Source organism: Phodopus roborovskii, unplaced genomic scaffold (assembly GCF_943737965.1).
Source record: "Phodopus roborovskii unplaced genomic scaffold, PHOROB, whole genome shotgun sequence".
NCBI classification, from domain to species: Eukaryota; Metazoa; Chordata; class Mammalia; order Rodentia; family Cricetidae; genus Phodopus; species Phodopus roborovskii.
This window is the reverse complement of record NW_026126189.1, coordinates 98,128-119,164: the sequence shown is the minus strand read 5'-3', so window position 1 is coordinate 119,164 and position 21,037 is coordinate 98,128. Positions and strand designations below refer to the sequence as shown.

The following is a 21,037-nucleotide window of genomic DNA, read 5'->3' as shown; positions in this document are numbered from 1 at the left end:
CACCAGCACACTGAAAAAGAATGTATTTTTTCCTATTGAAATTTCCAAGGTTCCCATGGTGCTTTGGGGACCCTAATGAGGAATACTATTGTATTTGTGTCCAGTTGTTCTCTGTACTGGCCAGGGGGAGTGAAGCATGTCAGGGTTACTTGGATCTGGAAACAGTCGTGGGATAAAGTGAGAACTCATGAAGTTCTCCTGCTTTAATTTTCCTGTCTAGATGGGCCAGCATCCTCCATGTTGGAATACAAGAAGAATGCCACCAAAACAGACCCTGGGTAAGTATTGTAAACTGAATTCTACCCAAGAATCCACAACTAGTTTCGCTGTTTTATTAGAACATGGTGAGAGCTCTTCTACTTTGTGATATTATGATATTAACATAATATACCTGTACTTAGAGTTAACATTCTCATTGTTGGATTGTAACCTTCTGCGAAATAGTACAGATCACAAGACAGGTTTTAATGGTCCATGTAATCCATGCATTTTGGCAGGATACATCAGAAAGATGGTAAATTAAAAGTCAGTGTGGGCCTTATGAGCAGATCTTGTCTCAAAAATCCACATAGGCTTGCTAAATGGCTTACAGGTTAAAAGCCCTGGCTGCTATCCTAAAGAACTTGGGTTTAATTCCCAACACCTTCTTACCTCCTGTTTCAAGGGATCTGAAGGCTTGTTGTATCCTTCCAGAAAACTGAATGTATATAGTATGAAGATGTACATGCAGGAAAACACCCATTCCTGTTAAGGAAAAAAAAATATTAAGATAAAAAACAGAGAAAGAAGCCAAATATGTCGCCCTAAAAGAAGTACAATGTTTACATGAAATTCAAAGCTTGTTGAGGTGCTATACACGATTTTAGATTTTCTCCCTTGAAATCTTAATATGAATCGTTTTTTAGTTATATTTATTATTTTTTCTTGTTTTAGATACTGATCCGTGTTCCCTCTTTCTCCCTTGCCCCCTTGGGACCATTCCCATCCTATTCCTGTAAACCTCCACTGGGAGGATGATGCCTTCCAGGTGGGATCATCTAAATCTGTCAAATTATTTGAAGTAGGGACTAGGACCTCCCTCCTGGCTCTAGGCTAAGTGAAATCCTTCCATGGAGAATGTGTACCCAAAGTCCTTTTGTGCACCAGGGATACATCCTGGTTCCACTGTCAGAGGCCCCTTAGACTTACCAGGCCTTCTTCCTGAGACCCACATTCTGGAGGTCTAAGTCGGTCCAATGCTGATTACCCAGTTATCAGTTCTGGGTACATGAGATTCCCCTTATTCAGGTAGGCTGCCTCTGTGAGTTTCTGTAGCCTGACCTTCATCCCTTTTCTCAACATCCCTCCCTCTCTGCAACTGCATTCTAGGAGTTTGGCTCAGTGTTTAGCCGTGGGTGCTGGTTCTGTTTCCATCAGCTACTAGATGAGAGTTCTATGATGACATATAAGTTAGTTATTAATCTCATTATCAAGGTTAGGTATTTATGGTAGCTCACATTATGAGTTGGGGTCATTCTTATAGATCTCTTGGCATAACCCTAGTGCCAGATTTCTCTTAAAACCTGTTATGGCTCCCTCTATTATAATGTCTCCTTTCTTGCTCTCCCCTATTATTTCCCTAACTCAGTCGTCCTGTTCCATCATGCCTACCTCTCTCATCATTTTCTCCCTAACTCCCACCATCCACAATTCTCCCAATTTACTAGGGAGATCTTGCCCATTTCTCCTTCTCCACGGTACAATATATGTCTCTCTGAGGGTCCGCCTTGTTTCCTAGCTTCTCTGGCATTGTGGATTGTTGGCTGGTCATCCTTTGCTCTGTCTAAAAGCCATATATGAGTGAGTACATACCATGTTTGTCATTTTGTGACCGGGTTACCTCATTCAGGATGGTTTCATCTAGTTCCTTCCATTTGCCAGCAAATTTCCAGATTACGTTATTTATTCCCTCTGAATAGTATTTCTTCCTTAAAATGTACCACATTTTCTCTATCCATTTTTCAGTTGAGCAAATAATGCTTCAGGGAACATAGTTGAACAGATGTCCTTGTTGTATGAGTGTGCATATTTTGGTATATGCCTAAGAGTGGAATTACTGAAACTCAAGGTACCCTGAATCCCATTTGTCTGAGGAAACACAATACTGATTTCCAAAGTGTCTGTACGAGTTTGCACTCCCACCAGCAGTGGAAGAATGTACTACAGTCTCCATATCCTCTCCAGCATAAACTGTCATTGGTGTTTTTGATTTTAGCTATTCTGACAGGAGTAAGATGATATCTCAGAGTTATTTGATTTGCATTTCCCTGGTGGCTGAGGATTTTGAACACATTCTTAGGTGTCTCTATTTATTTCTGTACCGTACTTTTTAATTGGAATATTTGTTGTTTTGGTACCTAGCTTCTTGAGTTCTTTGTCATTGTGGAAATCAGCCCTCTGTCAGATGTGGGATTGTTGAAGATCTTTTCCCATTGTGTGGGCTGCCATTTTGTCTTGTTGACTGTGTCCTTTGTCTTAAAGAAGCTTTTCAATTTCAAGAGATTTCATTTATTAATTGTTGATCTCAGAGTCTGTGGTACTGGATTTATGTTCAGGAAGCAGTCTCCTGTACCAATTTGTTCATGGATACCTTTCACTTTCTCTTCTGGGAGGTTCAGGTTGGCTGGATTTATGGTGAGGTCTTTCTTTGATATATTTATATTTAAGTATTATGCATGGTGATCTGGAATCTTCTACAGGTCAGCCTCCAGTTATGCCAGCACAATTTGTTGAAAATGCTTTTATATATTACATTGTATAATTTAACTTCTTTGTCAAAGTCAGGTATTGGTAGATGTATGATTTAATATAAGTGTTTTAAATTTGATTCCATTTGTCTTCCTGTCTATTTTTGTGACAGTTCCAAGGTGTTTTCAGGACTATAGCTCTACAGTAGAGCTTGAAGAAAGGGATAGTTATACCTCCAGAAAGAAGTTCCTTTATTATACAACATTGTCTAGCCTACCCTGGGTCTACTGCTTTTCCATATGAAGCTGAGTATTCTTCTTTCAATGTTGTGAAGAATTGTGCTGGGGTTTATGATAGGGATTGCATTGAATCTGTAGATTACTTTTGGAAAGACTATTATTTTTACTATGTTGATCCTTCCTATCCAAAAGCATGAGAGATCTTCCCATTTTCTGGTATCTTCTTTAATTTTTTTTTCTTTAAAGACTTAAAATTCTTATTAAATATGTATTGACTTGTTTGGTTAACATTACCCCAAGCTATTTTATGTTGTCTTGGATAATGCAAAAAAAGGAGATGTTTCTCTGATTCCTTTCTCAGCCCCTTTATCATATGTATATAGTAGGGTTAATAGTTAATTTTGTATCCTGCCACTTTGGTAAATGTGTCTATCAGTGGTAGGTAGTCCCTGATGTAACCTGTCATATCATCTGCAAATAGTGAAATTTTGATTTGTTGCTTTCAATTTGTATTCCGTGGATCGCCTTTTGTTGTCTTAATGCCCTAGCTACAATTCAACTACAATATGGAAGAGGTGTGGAGAGAGTGAAGTCAGTAAAACTACTTAGAATAACAAATAAGCAGCTCCTGCAACTTTGTGGGATACTGAGCCTATCTCCAGCCTTACTAGAATGTAATGGACTGCTTTCTTCTATGCCTCACACACCCAGGAAAGGAACTGTTAATCCAATGTCTTTACTTACTGCTGATTGTTTCTCTGTTACAGAAGGAAAGTGTGCCCAACTATGTCCCTGCTGAATGCCAACCAGTTGGCCATGGCTTAATTCCTCCACTTGTTCCCAAGGTTAGAGGCCCTGGAGGCCCTGCCTCACCAGGTGATCCTAGAGAACAGATCCCACCAACTCCTCCACCAGGAAACACCTGTGCAGATCCTCAACAGTATGCCCCAAATAAGGGATTTTGAAGGCCTGCACTTTCCTCCAATGCCATGTAGGCTTTTTTAAAGGTAAGTGTTTGTGTCAGTGCTTATCTCTGCTTTCCATCAAGTTTGGATCCTTTTACTGGGAGAAACACTACCAGAACCAAATTGGGAGGGAGAGGGTTTATATGGCATAAAGGTTAAAGTCCAGCATCAAAGGAAGTAAAAGCTTCACCTTGATCAATATTAGGCAAATTTGAATTTGAATTTTAACCGTAATATGATAGGTCAAAAGATCATTGAATGTATATGCAGGTTTTTGTTTTGCTTTGCTTTTCTTCCCAAGGCTGGGTTTCCCTATTGATTTGGAGCCTTAACTGGAAGGCTAGCCTGGTCTGTGCTTTCCAAATACTGGGATTAATGGCCTGTGCCACCAATGTTCAGTTGCAAGCAGTTTTAATGTTAAGTATATGTGTACTTCATGTAATATAAGTGTATATTTAAAATATTTAAAATAAAAATTATTTAAAACAATTACTTAGATGTTTGTCTTATGATTACTGGCTAAATTGTTTTAAAGTATTAAGTATGTCTCCTAAGTAGAGGTTCCCACATGATCCTAATTAAAATCTAAGATCATATTTAGTCATTTATTGAATGTTTTAAAATTCTTTCCTACACTTACATTTTAAAATAAAAGTATTTTATTGATTTTACAGCATAATTTCCCCCTTTGGAATCACATGTTTCCACACGGAATATCATATTTTCAATACTAGACAAGAACTAGCTTAGTTTTCCTAGGTGTCTGCTCTGTGCCCTCACCTTTAGTCTTAAGTTTCTATGAGCATGCCATGATGCATTTTTGGTGGTGGAGGGATTTAAGGTTGTCCTTGGCATGACAGGAAATGCTTCAAATAGGTTATCAGGTCGAGGTCACTGACCTGAATGTTAATTTTCAAAGTTTTAATGTATTGAAAATCTTATTTCCAGTAAATCTGCACTCTATTGAGATCTTGCATAGCTGCCATTGACAAACACCCTTGAAATTTTTTTGTGATGTTATTATTAGTCCTTTGTAGCTAAAATGTCCTTTTTGTAACGTCAAGATTTATTTGGCAGATCAAATATTGTGGTATGAAAGTTTGGATACCAGAATAAGGGCTGGAACTCGTGATTTAACAAGGGTGCAATACAGGGTTTCAACTCGCACTGTCTTTTTCCTGTCTCTTGGAACAGGGAGAAATGTGTGCAAATGAAGGTGCTTTCCATCTTATCTTCCCCCCAAGATTCAAGTTCTTCCACCACTCTCACATCTCAAAGTAGAAATGAGTTCTCTCCTGACTTGAATCCTACTTCCAGTCAACCTGCACCAGAACATCCAGCCTGCTCTGGAACATCTGAAGACAGAGGAGACCTGACCGATTCCTCGGCATCCATTTTCTTTTTAGATGAAGTTCAGGTAACTGCTGTTCCTATGTGATGATATTGTTCCTCAAATTAAATGGTATCAGAATAGCAGTTTGTAAATAAGGATGATTTAACTCTGAATCTTATTAGTAATTTTTTTTCCATTTTATTTAATTCTGTATAGTATTTTTCAGGTGGACTACCTATCCATAATTATGGTAGTTTTATAAATGTAATTTTATTATTGGTCTATCTTAAATTGGAAATGCTATGTATCTTTACCTGGAATGTGTTCACCATGGTTTTAGACAAATGTAGAGGTAATGTATATTTAAACAAATAAATTTCAATTGATTAAATAATCTTGTTTGGCATTGATTATACAAAATAACAAAACAAAACAAAACAAAATAAATAACCAAAAACCCAGCCAGGTTTCCATAAACATGATTCCATAATGTAGTCTTTTTTCCTGTACCAATAATTCAGTGGTTCAAGGGGGAAATATCTATGGCTGGAGAGTTGGTGGCTCAGTAGCTAAGACTGCCTGCTAGGTCAAACCAGAGTTCAGTATCCATATTGGGGTTTAAAGCACTCCAGATCTAAGGTGTGCCACTCCAGTGGCCACTTCTGCTTCCAAGTACACCAGGCATGCATGTATTAATCAGACATGGGAGTAGTGAACAATAATGCATCTATCTGCAGACATAAATTATATAAAAAGATGTAAAGCACTTTTAGTTTTTGTGATTTGGTTATCTTACAAAATATGTACCCTACTTTTTGCAGTTAGATATGAATGACCAAATATGGAGAATAAGAGACTTTAAAAACTTACATATGGTTTAAAAAAGCCAGAATATTGCCTAATGATGAACTGCAGAGTTTTTTTTAACTTAGTTCACTGACTAGTTTTAACACTTCAAAAACAAGTGTGCTTGTGTATGCTGTGTGTGATGGGTGAAAGAGATGGGAGAGACAGAGAGAGACAAAGAGAGAGAGAAAGAGAGAGAGAGCACAAGTAGGTACAGGCATTCCTATTCTTATGCTCAATGTATGGTGATTAATTGACAGCTGGAAGATAACCTTTCCACAGTACATTCTGGTGACAGCTGAGGTTCTCAGCTCACACAGTAGGCATACAGCCCTATTCCTTTCCTGTTGGACTGATTGGCTTTTTATATATTCCCCTTTTCTCAGTTTAACTATTTATACATTGATTAATTTTGTTTGCTTGCTTCTTAGAGGTAGGGTCTGTGTGTATAGCTCTTGTACTTGCTGTGAAGACCAGGCTGACCTTGACTTTGGAGATATTCCTGATTTTGCCCATAGAGTGCTGGAATTAAGGGTGTGAACCACCATGCCTGGCATTTTATTCTTAACATATAAGATATTGACTGTTTTCCATGGGCTGCATTGAGAGAGCTGCCATGATGTAACTACTTTGAGATACCACTTTCTGAGGTAGGGAGCTCAAGTATGTTCAGACTCATGTTCATGTTCTTGGTCTTGCATACTGACAGGAATAGAGAGTGAGACCTAATTAATGAATTTTCCGTCGGTGTACTCAACCAGTGGTTTTCACGTGTTCAGTTATATTTTGCTTCATTATAAAGGAACAGCATAAGAACTCATTCTCTAGCACAGCAGTGTGATTGTGACTGGAATGGTTCCCTAGTGGCAATGGGGACATTCAGTGACCAGGAGGTGTTTCTGCTCCAGACAGAAAGCAAAGATTTGTACTGAATGCACTGTTTCCTCCTATTCCATTAATTAGAATTATACAACATGTACATCTACTTCCTCATTCCCATTTTATTTCTTGATTCAGCAAATTTAAAAGAACTTATGACTGGTATTTATCTACAATCAAGTTTATATTGAAACTTTTGTAATCTTGACATCTTTAAATCTCTGTTTAAACCCACTTTCTTCTTTCTCTTCCTGGAGCAGTATTTTACTTTGTGTTAGCAATTTCGATTCCCAAAATACTATTAATTTAATTGGGCATAAAAACCTGCAAAATTGTTCCATATCTGGCCTAAAATTTGCAACACAAGAAATCAAATTCATTATTTAAGTGCTAATTCTGGCCTGTAGTAATCACATACTAAATGTCGTTCTCCTGTTCGGTGAATCCTAGGGACCCAGTTTATTGCTGTCATAGTTTGTTCATAGTCTGAAACAAGAGCCTGACATGATTACACATTTAGTTTCCCTTATACTTAGACTAATTGAAGTGATAAAGGGACAGGTGAAAGCTCATGAAATTGAATTGGGCATTACTTTTGTGCAATGTGAGTGTGTAATTATAGGATATAAGAGTAAACATCGCTGCTTCATCTTCTTTCATAAACAAAACTGAAAAGCAGTATACAATACTTAGTAAAGTAGACAATGGTTGAATCAATGGAAAACGTCTGTTAGTAAGTGATGTTTACAACACTTCAGAGTATGTTGCCATGTGGCTTTTGCCCTTCCACTGTCTTTTTAAATATAGATTCATGCATTGATATCATATGAGATACTTATATAGATTCATGAATATATTTTTAAAGTAAAAGTTTTTATTTCACATAGAAACACCAGTTTCTGGACTTTTTGAACACATCCCCCAAGGAGGGATAACTGCCTTAATCTAGAGGCAGGAGAGAAGCCCTAGTCCCTACTTCACATGACCTGTCAGACCTACATGACCCCAACTGGATGGCATTCCCCTACATATGGAATTTGGGTGGGGTGATGGGAGGGGAGGATGTTTAGAGTGCATGTGAGAGGGCAGAGAGAAAAAAGGAAGGGAAGGAGGGAGGGAGGAAGAGAGAGAGGGTGGAAGACAGGGAAGGAGGGAGGGAGGGAGAGGGAACTGTGAACGAGATTAAAATAATAAATTAAATTAAAAAAATGCTTTGACTCCAAAATTTAAGTTCAAGGACAAGTTACTGGGGAAAAGGATTTCTATTTTTTTTCCACAGAAAATGAAAAGATGTGGATTCCTTCCAGACATGTGGTTTGATCAAGCCAGACCACCTGAAACAGAGTACCAGGTGATCCTACATTCAAAACAGCTAGACCAAGCATCCTTACAGACTACAGCCAGGATTTCTGCATCTTCTTCGAATCCACTGTGACAGCGCCACTTACCAGCAGGAAGTATTTTGGAAAGAATGACGCCCAAATTCCCAAATATTGTCTATAAATCTTTGTTTTCACTTAAATGGACTTGGTTATATAAAATTAAAAAAAAAGGAAAGAAACCCCAGTTTTTCCTCAGTTCTTCCACACAGTGACACACTGCCACAAACAAGGCCATACCTCCTATAGTACCACACCCTTTAGTAGCCATTTTCTTTCCAACCACCACAGTTGGCCTCTCAGATTTTGAGACAACTTTACCCCATCTCATTTTGTAGGCTCGACTACATGCAAGTTGATGATTTTGTTGCTGAGTTGGTCTCTCAGTCCCTCCACTGGACAAGTCACATCCTTCTAGAATATGGCAGGTTGAGATTCTGGATCCCCTATTACTAGTCTTAGCTGGGGTCACCCTTGTAGATTCCTGGGAGTTTCTATTGTCCTAGGTTTCTAGGTCATCCCTGACATGTGCACCATAATCTACTCATCTCTCCTAGTACTCTCTTCCTCTACCCTCCACCCTAACCTATGCTTAAGTGCTTCCATGCCCATTTGCTTTCAGTCCACTCACTAAATAGACTCTATTTCCCATTCCTAGGGAGATTCCTGAATATTGTCTCCCCCATTCCATGTTACTTAGACTCTCTGGTTCTGTGAATGAAGCATGGTTATCCTTTCTTAATATGTTTGTTTTTCTGGTTCTCTGTTACCTCATTCCAGAAGATTATTATCTAATTCTGTTTACCTGCAATTTCATGATATTTTTCATTGTCTAAGCACCGAATGACACTCCATGTTGTAAATGTACCATATTCATTTATTGTTTCCTTGGATTGTCTCTAGTTTCGGACTCTTACTAATGAAGATGCTACAACATAACTGGGCAAGTGTCTGGAGGTAGGATGGTGTCTTAGTGGTTTTATTGCAGTGAAGAGAAATCATGACCACAACATCTTTTATAAAGGAAACATTTAATTGGAATGGCTCACTTACACATTCAGAGGTTCAGTCCATTCTCATTATAGCAGGGGGAGCATGGTGGCACACAGGTAGAAGAGGAGCTCAAGGAAGAGCTAAGAATCCTACACTTTGCAGTCCATAGGAAGTACTGAAAATCTGGGTGCTATCCTTGTTTAGGATATCTCAAAGCTTGTCCCCACAGTGTCACACTGCCTCCAGCAAGTCCAAACACACTCCAACACCAGAGAAGACACATCTCCTAACAGTGCCACTACCTGTGAAATCAGGGGGGGCAGTTATATTCTAACACCCACTTTCCACTCACTAACCTTCAGAATTTTGTGACAATAACATAATGCAAAACGTGTTTTGTTCAAATCTGAAAGTCCCCATAGTCTGTCACAGAGTCTCAAAAATGTTTTAAAGTCCAAATTTGCTTCTAAGACTCATGCAATCTCATACCTCTAATCTCTTATAAAAATCAATATCGAAATGCAGATCACATGCTGTTAATACATAATGGCACAAAATATGCATTACCATTCCAAAAATAAGTAAGGGAGCATAGTGAAGAAATACTCTACCAAAGCAAGACTGAAAACCAGCTGGCCAACTTCAATCATACATCTCCCTATGTGATCTCAAAACACTCTTCAGTTTTCTAACTATGTTCAGGTTTTTTAAGTGTAAGGCACTTTGCTATCTTGGGCTGGTTGCACTTCCTGAGAGTAGTTCTCTTTAGCAGGTATTCCTGGCATCTCTAATAATTGGTTCTCTAAGGCTATCCAGGCTTTACATTCATATTTTTTTCACAATGGTCTCTGTACTAGGCCTCCATTCAGGAACACCCCAGACTTCATTCCATAACTCTTTCTTCCGTCCTGGAACCTACTGTGTAGTCAATTTGGCCTCCAGGAGATCCGCTTGCTGGGATTGATAGGACCCACTACTGGGCTCCAAGTCCAGTTCTTATGTAAGACATAAGGAAACTGACAAAAAAGCCTGGAATTCGGCCGGTGGATAACGAATCAGAAGATGAGCATTTTAGTTCAGTATTTCATTCTTCACCTGCATGCCAATCCTCTTTACTCTTTCTTTTGCAAACACATGGGTATATTTTACTTTTTCACATACACAGATGCTGAGTCAAAGTTATCAGATTTGACTATGAATAAAAGAATCAAATGACACTAGTCAAGTTCAAGGAGAAACAGTGCCTGTGAAGTCAGAGTCTAGAACAATAAAGTCAGGAAAGGTACAAAAAAGAAAGAAGCTATGTTCTTTCCCTTTTAATGATAGCTGTTAATATCAAGGACCAAAAAAGGAGATCATATTAAGAAAATAATAATAGGGCTTAGCATGTATCTAATAGTGGTAACAATCTCTGCATCTATAAATGTAAAAAGAAGCCCATATAAATTACTAATAATGTATACTAAATGTATAGTACAGAGGGATTTTGTTAACCAGTCTAGAGCCTTTTTTGTTTGTTTGTTTGTTTTTTGAAGTATGGTCTAAAACAGCCAAAGATGGCTTCAAACTTGCACCAGTAGTTGTCTGCAATGGTTTGAATAAGAGTGGCCCATTGGCTTATGTTTCAATATTTGATGGACAGTTGTTGGAACTCTTTAGGAAGTATTAGGATGTGTGGCCTGTAACTGAGTTTGGGTGTGATGTTTTGAATGAGAATGGTCCCTGTAGCTCATATATTTGAATGCATAGTCACCAATTGGTAGACTGTGAAAATTAGTAGGTGTGTCTTTGTTGGAGCTTATTTGCCCTGGGGATGGCCTTTGAAGTTCAAAAACCCATGGCAGGTCAAGTCTATCCCCATCGCCTGGCCCCACCCCATTTCCTGAGTATCAAGTTGTAAAACTCTGCTACTTGAAGAAACCATCCTGAATGAGGTAACCCAGTCACAAAAAGAGGAACACAGTATGTACTCACTCATATATGGATTTTAGACCTAGATGAAAGGATCACCAGCCTATAATTCATACCACCAGAGGAACTAGGATACACGGTGTATTCTAAGAGATTCACATAAAGTTACTCAGAGAACCAGGAAGGGACAAGTCCCCCAGAGCAAAGGGGAAATGGACGGTGGGGGGGGGGAAGCAAATGGAGAGAGAAGTAGGAGAAAACGAGTGCAACCAGGAAGATTGAACCGGTTTAGGAAAAGAAGACAGGAAAGAGGTAGAGAGAGAGAGAGAGAGAGAGAGAGAGAACATAAAAGAGGGAGCCAATAATGGTTTGAAGATAAAATTAAACACAAAGAAAGGTCTAGAGAACTACAAGACTGCTGCCAACTAACAATTTGAGTTTCTGTTGAAAGGCTAACATAACTGTCCTTCCCGGAGAGTGAGATCAACAACTAACTTATCCATGGAGCCCTCAACTAATGCCTGATGGAAATAGGAGTAAACACCCATACATAAACACTGAGTCGAAGTAGAAACCAGATGCAGATGGAGAGGACAAGACCAGGTTGCAGAAACACATAGAGACAGCTGATGTGAACAGGGAGGAGCTAAAGGGCCACCAGACTGAAAGCTGGAAAGCTAGCATGGGACTGACTCAGGGCCCCCTGAATATGGGTCTCAGCCAGAAGGACTGAGCATCTAAGGGACCTCAGACTGTGGAGCCAGGATGTATACTTGGTGCACAAAAGTACTTTGCGAACACATCCCCCATGGAGGGAGAACTGCCTTAAGAGACAGGAGAGAAGCCCTAGTCCCTACATCACATGACCTGTCATATCTACATGACCCCAACTGGATGGCATTCCCCTACATATGGAATTAGGTTGGGGGATGGGAGGAGAGTGTGGTTAGTGTACATGTGAGAGGGCAGAGAGGGTAAAAGGAGGGAAGGAGGGAGGCAGGGAAAGAGAGAGGGAGGGAAGGAGGGAGAGGGAACTGGGATCGACATTAAAATAATAAATTAAAAAAATGCTTTGACTCCAAAATTTAAGTTCAAGGACAAGTTACTAGGAAAAAAGATTTCTATTTTTGTTTCCACAGAAAATGAAAAGATGTGGATTCCTTCCAGACTAATGTGGTTTGATCAAGCCAGACCACCTGAAACAGAGTACCAGGTGATCCTACATTCAAAACAGCTGGACCAAGCATCCTTACAGACTACAGCCAGGATTTCTGCATCTTCTTCGAATCCCCTGTGACAGCGCCCCTTACCAGCAGGAAGTATTTTGGAAAGAATGATGCCCAAATTCCAAAATATTGTCTATAAATGTTTTTTTTCATTTAAATGGATTTGGTTATATAAAATAAATAAATGAAAATAAAAAAATAAAAAACTCTGCTACTTCTTCAGAACCATCCCTGCCAGCATGCTGCCATTCTCTTCACATGTTGATAATTCTCTAAGCCACCAAGACTGTAAGCAAGCGCCCAGTTAAATGTCTCCACTTACAGGAGCTACCTTTTTCATGGTGTCATTTCACACAGCAATAGAACAGTAACTATGATATAGGACTGTGAGGTTTCAAAAGACCTGGGCCATATTCAGTTCTTCCTGCCTTCTACTTGTGGATGAAGAAGAGAGTTCTCAGATTTTGCTGCTGCTGTCCTGCTTTTCTTCCACCATTGAAACTGTGAGCCCAATTAACCACATTCTTTTATGAGATGCCTTGGTCATGGTGCTTTTCACTGCAACAGAGAAGTAACTGAGACAGTGACCTTCAATTTACAATCTTCCTGTTGTCTCTAAGAACTAGGATTATAGGAGTGTGTGAGCATGCTTGACTTTGTTTGTAAGCTTGGATTTACTCAAACTGAAAAAAAAAAATCTTAAGCTTTCTAAACTCTGCGGCCAAAGAGTTTTATTTAGACATCGACAGTTTGTGTTTCATATACAGTAAAATATATTACAATGGTCACTTTTTAATGCTTTCTTCAGTGATTAAAAGAATATGTATTTAACATAAACCATACAAAATCCATCATTGGGTCAAACATTTTGCTGGTTTCCTTACAGATTCTGTCAAGAGTTGCTTTATCTGATGACCTGTATAAGAGAAACTCTCACCTCATCTGGAATTTAGACACACTGTGCCAGTGGATTCACACTACAGATGCACATATAAAATCAACATAGTATGTCCTCACTGGACAAAACAGTGCACGCCTGTCAAAAGTTCATTTAATATAAGATGGTAAAACCATTTTAAGATATATATAGATGTTCCATAAATGAATTGTGTTTCCAAACTTCCAATGGAGCAGCCATGTCTCAGCACTGCTAGCCACCCATGTCAGCTACTTACTTTATTATTGGAGGCTATCCTTAACGTTAATGTATGTACCATAGCAACTCACACCTGTCATGGAACAAGCATTTGTGTTTCCTTTTCGACATTAAATAGTACAATCTAGCAGCATCCAGCTGGCCAAAGCAGCCAGACCCTGCCAGCATGTGGGCACTTTTTCATGCAGATCTATTCTTTGCCAGCTGACATGCATGCTGACAGAGAGAATCCTGTGACTTGTTAAGGATTTTATGACTAATATTGTTTTGCAAGCTTGTGTGCCTATAGTTCTGTTCTTTCACTTAGCCTTGAAGTATTCCCTGGAATACAGTTCCTTTCTTCCTCCACTGTTTTGATATCTGGGCTGAAGAAGCTAACTTGAATGTAAGAGGTGAAAAAACTTAAGTCGGATATAGCCTAAAATATCCAGCAATTTGAGTGTTCAGTTTATATAAATGCATTTAAAAAGGATGAAACAATATCTAACTTATACTATATGAAATTCAGAATGGTAATTGGCAGTATCAATCATTATATAGTTAATAAAAGTTAAACTCAGGTTTCTGTTAAAGATATCTCGTTTGAGACACTACCTTCCCTTCTATTTTAAACCAAAATCAATGAGATGCTACCAGAATACATAGATGCAGTGCATTGCGTTCAATCCACTTGGCTATGCTATGAATGTGTGTGTGTGTGTGTGTGTGTGTGTGTGTGTGTGTGTGTGTGTATTTGGCTTCTGAGCTCGGCGTTTTGAAAAATAAAGAATAAAAATGTCCAAAAAGCAGAGTACCTCAATGAAAAAGTTAGGCAGCAAACTCAGATAATTATTGGCTATTTGCCCTTAAGGTTTGGTAACAATGTAATCAACCAAGAAAGCCCTGTACAATGTAACATTCTACTTGTAAAACCAATACCTAAATATTTTCTTTGATCAAGATATAGAATATACATATATAATCCTATAAAGCTGATTTAACACAGCACAATATGTTTAGTTTACAATACTGAAAAAAAAATACTAAGACCCTACTTGCATATCTGGCCACAGAAATTATACATTTTACAAAACATAATGTCTTCATTGAAGTTTAGTATCTCTCTGTAAAAATGACAATTTGGTTTAGTGAAGACACTGAGTGATTATATGTCCAGGACTGCTTGCCAAGGTTGACCAAGGCCCAGCAATACTTGCTCTGCTCAATAAGGTTATGCACGGGAGCTACATCATCCTCGGTTAGTTCACCTTGGTAAAAATTAATGCTTTCTTCAGTGACTGCAAGCATTTGAGATGAGAGCCACAAATACCAGCAATAGCAATGAGGTTGGATGGTATCATCTTAAATATAAGAAGAAGGCATCTGTCTTTCTCTTCTGTTTTATTCTGTCTTTGGTAAGTTTACTCTGTTCCTCGGTAAGTGCTTCATAAGAAGCTACATATTTGTATTTCACCATGTCAGTCCTTTCCCTTTAAAACAAATTGAGAATAAAAAAAGTCATGACTACCTAGGTGTTTCATACTGTCTTAAGAATGTCACAGAGTTGTGAGCTGTCAAGTGGTATTTCACTCAGAAAAAAAAAAGACATTTGGATAATGATTTATCATAAGGAACACATTTTATTTCCCACCCAAGTCTCAGTCTCATATATATATGGGCTGTGATAGCACATGCCTTTAGAACCAGTGCTTAGGAGTCAGAGGCAGGCAGATATCTGAGTTTGAGTTCATCCTGATCTACAGAGTGAGTTCCAGAATAGACAGGGTACACACAGAAACCCTGTCTTGAGGACCAAAACAAACAAACAAAAACCCAATATACAAAACAGGAATTTTTCTTCATTGCAAAAATATTTCCTATTGTTTCTCACAGTCCTCAGTCATGACATCTGGAAATTTTCGAGCAATGGTTGATTATCAGAAATCATAGGAAACATAAGACTATGTGTCAGCCTCAGAACAGAGGTCACCTCTGGGAAAGGATAAGTGGGGAAGATGATGAAGCTTTATTTCTATCTAACACCCTGAAAGAAGAAAAAGTTATAAAAAAGGATTGTTTGGCGATCCCTGTTTTTATTTTACACAATGTGCATGCATGCAAGTGTATGCCAACTTGTAGAGGTCTAAAGGTGACACTGGATGCCTTCCCTGTTTGCTCTCTGATTTATTAGTTGAGAGAGGATCTTGACATTGAACCAGAACTTGAATAGCTAGCCAGCATGACCCAGGGAGAGATTCTATTCTCTGTTCCTGAGTAGAGGACTTGAGGTGGCCACCAAGCTGCCTGGCTGTTAGATGGGTTCCAGATATATGAACTCTAGTCCTGTACCTGCACATTAAGCACTTCATTACGTGAGCCATCTTCCCCAACAACCACTTGCTAATTTTAATATGGAACTTTTTCTGCCTATTACCTGTAATGCTATGGCCAATTATAAAGTAAAACTTAAAAAAAAAACAAACAAATTCAGGCTTAGAAAAATAGTTTCAAAAACAATGAAAGAGTTACTATAGAGGTGCTTAAAACATTCTTTGTTTGTTTTGTTACCTATTTATTGGTTCTTTTTGTTTTTTGAGTTAGGATTATTCTGTGTAGCATCTCTGGTGGTCCTAGAATTAGCTTTGTAGACCATGTTGGCTTTGACCTCATAGAGATCTGTATTCCTCTGCCTTTGAAGTGCTTGGATTTAAGATGTGTGCCACTATACTCTGCTTATTATTAATTTATGAACATGGTCTCACACTGTATCTCAGGCTGGCCTAGAATACTTATGTAGACCAGACTGCCCTTTCAAACTCTTGGCAATCTTCCTACTTCAGCCTCTCAAGAGCTGAGATAATATACTTGTGACGCCATGCCTAGGTAAGACATTTTCATATATTGTTCGTATTAATGTTTTGAAGTAAAATGTTCTCTTAGTATATTTGAATAGCAACTCTATTCAAAAGAGAATAGTACACATACTAAGATGAATGGCTAAGAAGTAAGCATATGTATAACTAATAGATAATTTAAACAATATAGTAAATACATCTACACTAGAATCTAAAAGATGAGGTTGTAAGTATAACAGTCACACTTCCCTTCTTTCTGTGTCCCTCCTCCTAATCATTTCAGGATCTACTGATTGGAGTGAATATACCCAATGTAGGTAGTTACATATCTGTTTCCTTAGCTACGTTAGTATCATTTCCTCATGACAGGTAAAATCATTAGAGGGACCCAGGGACAGAGCACTCAGGGTTGAGACAGGACTTTCAAACTTGTGATATATTTACCAGATGAAAGACTTTAAGGTATGATGCCAGTATCAAGTTATAGTGAACAAAACCACACACCATGAGCTTTGTGCACCTGCATGCTGATAAAACCAATTGATCTTTATTGCACTTGTCACAAAGATCTGGATAACCAGACGTGTCACTTACATCAATTATCAATAAAAATTGGGTGAGAAAGTTGCTGTACTGCCTGGATATAAGATCAACAATAGCCCCTGAGACACAAGTGGCATAGCTGACAAACTGAACCCTCTCAAGTGGTATACTGGGTTTCATAATCAATGGCATGCCTTCTCCTTTCACATCAAAAGCCATTAGATAGAACTGAAGGCCGGAGATCTTTCCTGCTAGGGCTTTGAAGTTCTCATCATTTGGCATGTTGTGTAATCATTTGTGCATCACTGAAACATTGCGGACCAGGAGATCCCTGTGAAGGCACATGGTTGCTATCAGTTAAGACTCTTGCCATCTCAGCTGTAAAGTCACAGAAATCCAGGGTAAGTGAACTCAGATTTACACACCACTCTAGTTCAACTGCAGTAATAAGTGTGCTGTTGCCAGAAATATCATTGTCCAGTAAAATCAGGTGTCCCGTAGTGTTGGCAATTGAGTTAGAGACAACAGGGATTTTGGGGGTCATTATTTCCAGCAGAAACACACAAGACAGCTATTTTAGTCGCCTACTCCTACTCAGTGTTTTTCAAACAGCTGCTAAGTTATACAAGGAAACAGGACACAATGAAATCATTAGCACTTGACACTAATCTTTTAGAAATGGGCAATACACAGAATTCAATGTTGAGATATATTTTTTCTCATTACTTTATTTCTATCCAATCTACAAATGCAATTAGTCTCACATTACAATGTAATCAGAAATATACATTAAACATGCAGAATAGATAATAAAAGCAAGTTAAAAAATAACACCTTTAAGTAGCAGGAAGGGGATTTGTGTAAGAGAGCTTTCTCTGCAGAAGAATCCAGGTTCATTTTCCAGCACCCACCGACCAGCACACTACCCACATTCACTACATTTACAAGAGAACCTAAACCCTCTTCTGACTTGTAGCAAACAGACATATATGCGGTATATATAAACCCATGCAGGCAAACACTTAAAATACATAAAATAAAATATTAACAATTCACATAGCAATAATTACCCAGCAAGCTATATGATTTATCCCAAAAGATTTATGCCATCAATTGTCACATAATCACAACTAAAATGCAGTTAAGATATTTCTAGGACATATATTCTAGCCCAACACTGTGTGTCTGAGAGAGGGAGAGATAGAGAGAGAGGGAGAGGGAGAAGGAGAGAGAGAGAGAGAGAGAGAGAGAGAGAGAGAGAGAGAGAGAGAGAGAGAGAGAGAGAAAGGCAGGCACTCTCAATCAAACCTCAAACCAGAGTCTGCTGACAGGGCTAGCCTCTGTGGGCCTGCTTGCTCTGGGACACCTGACCTTGGGCCTGTCAAAGCTATAATTGTAGGTAGTCCATCATGCTTCTACAGCATTTACATGAGATTAGGAAATGTGGATTCAGACCTTCTTGCCTGTACATTACCTCCATAATTTTTAAAGATCACTGTTCTTGATTGTGTCTTATTACTTTTCAGTCAAACGCTCAGCTTGTTATTAACACTTGCCCCTGTAAAGCTTACTGTGTGACTTAACTGATTAATCTTCTTGAAGTCAAGTTCTTCCTTCTTGAGGTATGTGCTGGATAGACTTCTTTTCTTCTATCTCCAAACAGACTAAACTTCTGGAGTTTCCTATAGGAGAAAATGGTCAAAATGATTTTCTAAATGTTTAATATATGCACATGCTAAAATATGTCTAAAAGATATTCTAGAGTAGCTTCTACCATCAAATTCATAGCTAAATCACATTCAGACTGTTGTGCATATTCAAAGTGATGGCAAGTACAGAGAAACAGCAAACATGGTAAAGGGCATGGACTAAGTACAAGCTTTTATTCAAATTTAATGACTGTGGACAACACTGTAACCAAAGCCTAATGCTGAGCTCACAGGTCCCACAGGTACAAGTAATTCGGTTACACAGGGAATAGGAGCACTTTAAATTATAAGACTTGTCAATCACAAGAACTTCTCAAGTCAGACAGGAGGTAATGGTGCATACCTCCCAGCACTGCAGCCATAAGTACATAGATCTCTGTGAACAGTTCAAGGACATCATGGTGTATAAAGTGAGTCCAAGGACAGCCAGAGTTGTGACACAGAGAAACCTTGTCCCAAAAAACCAAACCAAATCAAAGGAAAACTTTGTAAAATTCTATAAAGTTTTAGATAATTTCAGTGACAAAATACCTCTCTAATAGAAAACTCGTAAATAAAATGCAAGAAAACAAATGAATAGTTATGATACAAACTCCTGTATGGTAGTGTTCACTTTCAAACCTGGGACGAATGCTAAGTGTCTATGAGCATGTCAACTTGGAACTAGCTGCCAGGTTCTCCCAGTATCTCTCAGTTCCCCATTACAGTATCTGGCTGGCATACCTTCCCTTTTATAATTCAGACATTTGGGTTACCTGACCTTTTAGTACCTCCCGCCTCCTAGCTGTTGCACCTGTTTCCCTCTCACCCTTCCGCCTTCACCTTCACCTCCTCCCACATGGTCCAGCTCAGCCTGACTCTCCCAGATGTCCCCGTGTCTACCTACTTTCTCCATTTTTTCTACAATACACTATCTCCTTCAACATCCCGAAGCATTTTCCACTTTGTCATCTCTACATTCTAACTTGTCACATCTGGAATTCAGAAAAAACGTTAATTTCTCAGGAGAAAAAAAGAAATATTTCTAAAAGAAAATGTGTAGATGATGGGATTCTATAAATAAAAAGTGCATCATTTTCAATTACTACTGATATTTAGAGCATTCATACAATATCAGTGTTTTCTCTTCAGTCCAAACTTCACTAGTGAGTATTACAGTATTCCACATGCCAGCAAACCATTATCTCAAGAAGCTAAGTATCAAATTACCCTATTAAAAAGTAAGGTACTGAACTAAATAGAGAATTCTAAATAGAGGATTCTAAAATGGCTGAAAGATACTTAAGAAAGTGTTCAATATCTTTAGCCATCATGGAAATGCAAATTCAATAACTCTGTGATAACATCTTGCTCCTGTCAGAATGACTACAATCAAAAGTACCAAAGACAGTTTATGCTGGAGAGGATGTGGAGAAAGGGGGACATTCTTCCACTGCTGGTGGAATCTGTTCAACAATGTTCTTAGAAGCATTCGATTTTGGAATGGCCAGATCCTGAAAGTAACCTAAATGATCCTCAAATGAAGAATGAATTGAGAAAATTTGGTACATTTACAAAATGCAGTACTACTCAGTGAAAAGAACAACGGAATCTTGAAATCCACAGCAAATTGGATGGAAATAGAAAAATCCATATTGAATGAGGTAAGCTATGCTATGTTCTCACTAGTATATGGGTATTAGACTTGGAGCAAAGGATTACAATCCCTACCACCAGAGAAGCTGGGAAGCAAGGAGGACCCTAAGTGAGACATACATGCTCCCCCAGAGAAGAGGGAAGGAAGAAGATTTCTTGAGCAAATTGGCAGCATGGGAGTAGAAGAGGGAATGAAAGGGAAGAGAAAGGGAGATGAGGACATGAGGGCCAGGAAGATTCAGTACTCTTCCCCTATAATGATATTGATGACTATTTTATATGCCATCCTTGAGTTTTCATCCAGTTCATGGTGGAAGCATAAGCACATACCCACAGCTAAAAACTGAGCCAAAATCCTGGAATCCAATTCCAGAGAGGGAGGATTGATGAGCAAATGGGTCAGGACCAGGCTGGAGAAACCCAGAGTAACAGCTGATCTGAACAAATGGAGCTCATGGAGTCCAGTCTGATATCTGGAAAACCAGCATAGGGCTGACCCAGACCCCCCGGAAACTGGGTATCAATTAGGTGGACTGTGTAGTCTATGAGGCATCTGGTAGTGGATCAATATTTATCCCTAGTGTAAAGATGTACGTTGGGTTCCCATTCCACCTAGAGAGTTACTCTCTCAGCCTAGACACATGGGGGAGGGATTAGGCCCT

At 38.7% G+C, this 21,037-nt stretch overlaps 1 pseudogene; it reads right to left on the bottom strand.

Moving 5' to 3' along the window:
• Positions 1-14,684: 14,684 nt before the first annotated feature.
• Positions 14,685-19,635, bottom strand: LOC127218584 (F-box only protein 33-like; annotated as a pseudogene).
• Between the last annotated feature and the right edge of the window lie 1,402 nt (positions 19,636-21,037).